Source organism: Rosa rugosa, chromosome 7, assembly GCF_958449725.1.
Source record: "Rosa rugosa chromosome 7, drRosRugo1.1, whole genome shotgun sequence".
Taxonomy (NCBI): Eukaryota; Viridiplantae; Streptophyta; class Magnoliopsida; order Rosales; family Rosaceae; genus Rosa; species Rosa rugosa.
The window spans coordinates 25,130,671-25,136,156 of record NC_084826.1 but is presented as its reverse complement, the minus strand read 5'-3'; the positions used below and the strand labels follow the sequence as shown (position 1 = coordinate 25,136,156).

The 5,486-nt window shown below is 37.6% G+C and overlaps 1 long non-coding RNA gene across 1 annotated transcript; it reads left to right on the top strand.

The window, feature by feature from the left end:
- Positions 1-2,832: 2,832 nt before the first annotated feature.
- On the top strand, positions 2,833-4,787 carry LOC133720136 (uncharacterized). Its single transcript, XR_009851707.1, has 3 exons — positions 2,833-3,243; positions 3,896-3,998; positions 4,505-4,787. It is a non-coding gene; the product is annotated as an uncharacterized LOC133720136 (long non-coding RNA).
- Positions 4,788-5,486: the final 699 nt, after the last annotated feature.

The following is a 5,486-nucleotide window of genomic DNA, read 5'->3' as shown; positions in this document are numbered from 1 at the left end:
TGAGTTTTGCTCCTCCTTTCCCCTATATATAGTATAAATTGGTGAAGATACGTTCCAGTTCTTTATTAATTTATTATTTGACGTCAAAACCTAGTTCATGCTAGAGTCAAAGGTCTTTGCCCATTTATCTACGATACTTGCAGAACAATAAACTCCACGCAAAATTTCTTATGTAATTCCCAGGCCAAGTCCTGATTTCCTTTTTCTTCTATATATAATCCGCAGTTAACTTGCAATTTCCACAAGAATATGTAAACTAATTTGGTCTTGCTTTCAAGGTTTTGTAAATTCCATCCCAGTTGAGCTGCGTTGCATAAGGAAAACATGCATGGTTTGTGTGACTATGTCAATGAAGGAGATGGGACTGAAATTGATAAGTGCGTACAGTACAAGTTATCTCTAAGTCCGAAAGTTTGAAATATATTTATAAGAATTAAATTATTAATAGACAGATGGAAGAGTCTGCAATGAACCAACAAAATTGTAGACCAAGGGGGGCCCACTGACGTGGCCGTTTCACATCCTCAGGAATTGCTTAATTATGGTTGACCGTGAATTGAACGTTAACTGTAAAAGTGTTGGCGTCATGGTGAAACAAGCTGGGCGTAATGGTATTTCGCAGCAAAATATCTCCATACCCAGCTAGTCATCTGCCTCTCACGCCTCACAAATATGTGGTACTGCCCTTATCGAATCTATCTTTCCCCTTACAGCTGATTAGAAGCAGAGAGAGCAAAGCTATCCCGTAATCAGACAACCATCATTGTGGGTCAATACCGCCGACTCCTTCAATCTCATCCTTGTTATGCAGATGAATCTTGATTTGTGTTATTGAGTTTGATTTTGTCACGTAAGAACGCCCCTTCCTCAATGATAAATCGTTTGCGGTTTGGTGTTTTCTTCAGAGGGAATTTTGATGTGTAGAAATTATAACCAACAAAGAACTCATATGCAACAAAGAAACTACTTTTGTGCAAGACATCTCATGACTCATCTGGGAATAAAGAGATGAGGATTGGCCATTTTGGGTTACAGGTGGCTGGAATTATAACAAATCTTGAGCCAAAACTACTTTAAAGGAGAAGTCAGCAGCGAACCCCTTCTTTTTCCTTGCATTTTTCGTTCTTTACCCTTTTGCAGGGTCGATTCTCATATGGCTCTTCTTTGGAATCAGAAAGATCATCCTGTTCCTCTTCTCCTTCATTCACTCTACTCCTCTTCATTCGTTGCATATGGAGGACGATGGATACCACTATTTAGTCTGCCAACCTTATCTCCTTCTCGGTGCACCCGCCTCTCCCCTTCTCCCCTAAAAGCCCCTATGGTTAATTCATACTTTACAGTTTCATCTTCCCTGTCGTATGCGAGTTTGACGCGGTCAATCTAACGGAAACTCTGACGCCATCTCTTGGTCTACAAATGCATTGGTTCATTGCAGCCTACTCCTAGACAGATTACCAACTACTATGTGTGTTGGATTCAGTCTAACCAAGTAGGTGTATTGCCTACATGGTTAACTATTTTACAATCTTATCAACAAAAATTTATATACATATTGGTCGAACCAGTTCGATCAATTGAGAAACTCTATTTAATAAGTTGGCCATGGCCCCTGTACGTACGTAGTTAGGAGTATTATATTGTTATTCACGAGTCCAATCTGACTAAACTATCACAAGATTCATATTTTATTTCTGGACATATAGAAATTGGTGCGTAACTTTTTCTTTTAAAACATATTAAAGAATTAGGCGAGGTTAAGGTTTTTTTATTTTTCTGCACCTTCCTTCTTACAAGCTGCTTTAGCAGCTGAAGCTTGTAATTTGTAATTTTCCTTTTCCTCAATAAAGACTGACCTCCTTTCTCTCAAAAAAAAAGGTTTTGTATAGTGTTGGTTTGGGTAAGCGTTCATCCTCAATTTTGTAAGAGATCGAGAGGACCAAAATTATTGAAAATTATTTCTGATAGTGTATGAATGCCGCTATAGAAATTTATATAGACAAGATATGTAAACAGTAATTTTTTAATGGGGGAAGGTTAAGGCTCTAATTTAACGGCGCTTTCCGATTTGAGCTTTGTATACATCATCACATACTCATCCTTTATGATTTGTCGATGTCTTTTTGTATTTTTATTTTATAAAGTCTTAATTTCCGCACAAAGACTTCCCCTTTGTTTTGACATTAATTGGTTTTATATCCAAATCTTTTGGTTCTTTTCCAACATTTACGGTTCAAAAGTAAGAGTACTTCTGTGGATTTGGTATGTAAAGGTGCCAATTAAAAGTCAAAAATCAAGACCAGACCACAAATTGTACACTCGATCCGACCAAAAAAAGAAGATTTGAGGCAGATCATGACTAGCTAGCTAGGTTTTGGCAGGCTTAATGCCGCTATTCTTTTCTAAGCCATTGGCTAAATAATTTTCTTGAGGCAGCTGACGAGGTTTCTCCGTTTTGGCATTGACGGAGTAACGGAGTATTTCATGGCCTCTAACTACTGTCAAGATTTGATTTGGTCAATGACTGAATTCCTGGTCTTGGAGTCAAGACTCGGGTAGTAGGTAAACAGTAAACTGATAGCTTGGTCTAAATTTGAAAAAGAAAAAAAATATTAAAATATGAGTCTCATATAATTTTGTTTTTCTTTATTATATATATATATATATATATATATATATATATATAGCCCCCTTCCAATGAGGGATACCTATTTTTGGCCAACTTGAGGGATAGGCTCCCAGCCCTTGGATCAGATTTAATGAGCTTGGACGGCTAAGATTAAGTTAAGTGATTTACACCTTTCTAACCTAATTCACCCCGACTTCCAGAACTCCCCAATTCTCTCTCTCGCTCTCTCGCTCTCTCTCTCGCTCGCGAGTATCAACGCTCAGAGAATTCACGGATTCGCGTCTCAAGCACATCTCTTGCTTCAAATTCTCTAGAAATCAGGTGGGTTTTCTATTTGTAGTGAGTATGTGATTTCTTGAGGGAAATAGTTCACCCTTGCCTCAGATTTCAATTCAATTGCAGCAATTTACATTTGAAATAGCCCATCAATCCAGAGCAATCCCACCGCCATTGATTGGAAGAGATGTGCTCGGAGCTGCAAGGATGGGGTCCGCGAAGGGAAGACTCTTGCTTTTCTAGTACCAGCTATTGAGTTGTTATATAACATAAGCTTTTCTCCTCGCAATGGAACTGATGTTGTCGTCATTTGCCCAACTAGGGAACTCGTAATTCAGGTGAAGACCTTTGCTTATTGATGAATAATGATACTGCGAGTGTACGTAATTAAAAGGGCAAAATAACATATATCTAGTGACACACTATACGAAGTGGTTGAAGGATGCATACATACAATTGTTTACGAAATGTAGGATCATAGCTATTCATGATCTGCCTCAAATCTTGTTCTTTTCCCACATGAGAGAAAATGAGGACTTTGCATTTGTGTTCATAAGGATTTGGGCATGTCCAACCACCGCCACTTGGTTTTGATTGTAAAGTCCAGATTACTTCATCATGATTTCATAGCGGGTTAACCCACGTGTGAATGTCTTGTGAACACACGAGCTCTAGGTTACTATATATAAGTTTTCCACGCGTGCTGAGAATTTGAATCTCACATCAGAAAATGAGAACCTTGCAATTGTGTTTAAAGAGATTTGGGCTTCACAACCCAAACGAGGCCACACAGGCCCCACATTATCCAATATAAATTGTCCACAAGTGTTAAGAAAGTGAATCTCACATGAGAAAATAAGGACTTTGCAATTGTGTTTATAAGGATTTAAGTCTCTCTAATTATTGCAAATTAGTTTTGGTTGTGAAACTCATATTATTTTATCTCACGAGTGCATATATATATATATATTAATGTATTTTATCGCACAGGTAATGCTGTTACTTGCTATGCGTACAAAATTGCAATCGATTTCATAGTAAAGACTGGACCGATGTATGATCTGAGTAACACTAGCCAAATGGACAATCGTTGGTACGTTCAAACCACATAATCTGTAGGTCGATGAATCTACATATCAAAAGATATTCTGAAGCCAATTTTCTTGTGTAATCCATTTTTCTTTAATAGAAAATAAGTACAATTTTTTCTGGTACAAATAATGGCTAAATTTTTCATGACCAGTTAATCTAATGATATAAACATTTTGATTTCAGCTCATAAACAACCAGTTTTTATGTAGAAATAAAATTAACAATACATCTCCCATCTTAGAGTACGTAGGTAATGATAATAATTCAGTATTCAGTAGTCAACCTTGAGGCGCTGGAATAGCAGGTGGCTTTTGTACTTCACTGTTTAACAGTTTCCTTATGTTTGTGTTCCTTGCTTTATTAATCTTCCTGTACTCCATATCATTCCCAGCCTCTTCACTTTTGCAAGGAAAAAAAAATTTAAATTCCAATTATGTTAAAGACCCTGCTTATTTAGACCATGATCTCCAATCAGCTAATCATCGATCATCAATTCACTGTCTGCAGCAGCATAAATTACCCACAGAGAGAGACTGAGAGAGAGAGAGAGAGAGAGAGAGAGAGCCTCTGGCAAAAGCTATGCTGATGACAAAGCTAGCAAAAGTATGAAGGGAATCATGTAAGCAGCGCAGCCTTTGTGGTGAACCATTTTATTATAGAGGGAAGGATGAACTGTGCAACTAACTACGTACTTTTGCCCCTTTATATAGCTACTTTGGTATAACGTCTTAGTTTTTATCAATTTGTGAAAGCTGTGTATAAGTGTATTGGACGCAAGCCAAGGTCAAGAACTTTGAATCTCTTGCGCATGATACTTGCAGATAATAAAATAATCCGTACAAAATTTCTCATGTGATTAGAAAGTCATGATTTTGTTTAATTGTTCCATTCTCTTTTTGTCAGTTTTTTTTTAAATTTTTTTATGTGAGCTTTTATTTATACCTCTAAAATTGACATTTAAAGTTTTCAAGTTATAGTTGACTTTGTCAACTTATGCCAAATTACCAATACGTACACAAAACAAGGAAAATAAAAAAGAGTTTCTTCTTACCTCCAAGACACTACGTAGTCAGTGCAAGTGCACTGAAATCAAACTAATCTGACCTAGAGTTTTCCTCTAGGTTTTGTGGTACGGCGGGTTGTTTCATTCCGGCGAGACCTATATCTTACATCAAGAGAGAGAAAACTGGAGCTCTAGGGTTTCGTTTCTTCTTTGCATATCCATCGATCTCTATGGAGATTCTAGCATGGAATTGTCGCGGCATCAATAATGATGCGGCGGTTCAGGCTCTGCGCTTGGTCATCCAGCAAAAGAAGCCCTCTATTGTCTTCCTCTGTGACACAAAGGTTCATGATAAGAATTATATGCAGAACTTGCGACTGGAATTAGGGTTACTGAACTGTGAAGCAGTTTTTAGTGTAGGCCAATTTGGTGGTCTTGCTCTATTTTGGGTTGATGGTTTTGGATGTACGTTTCAGGTCCAAGTCC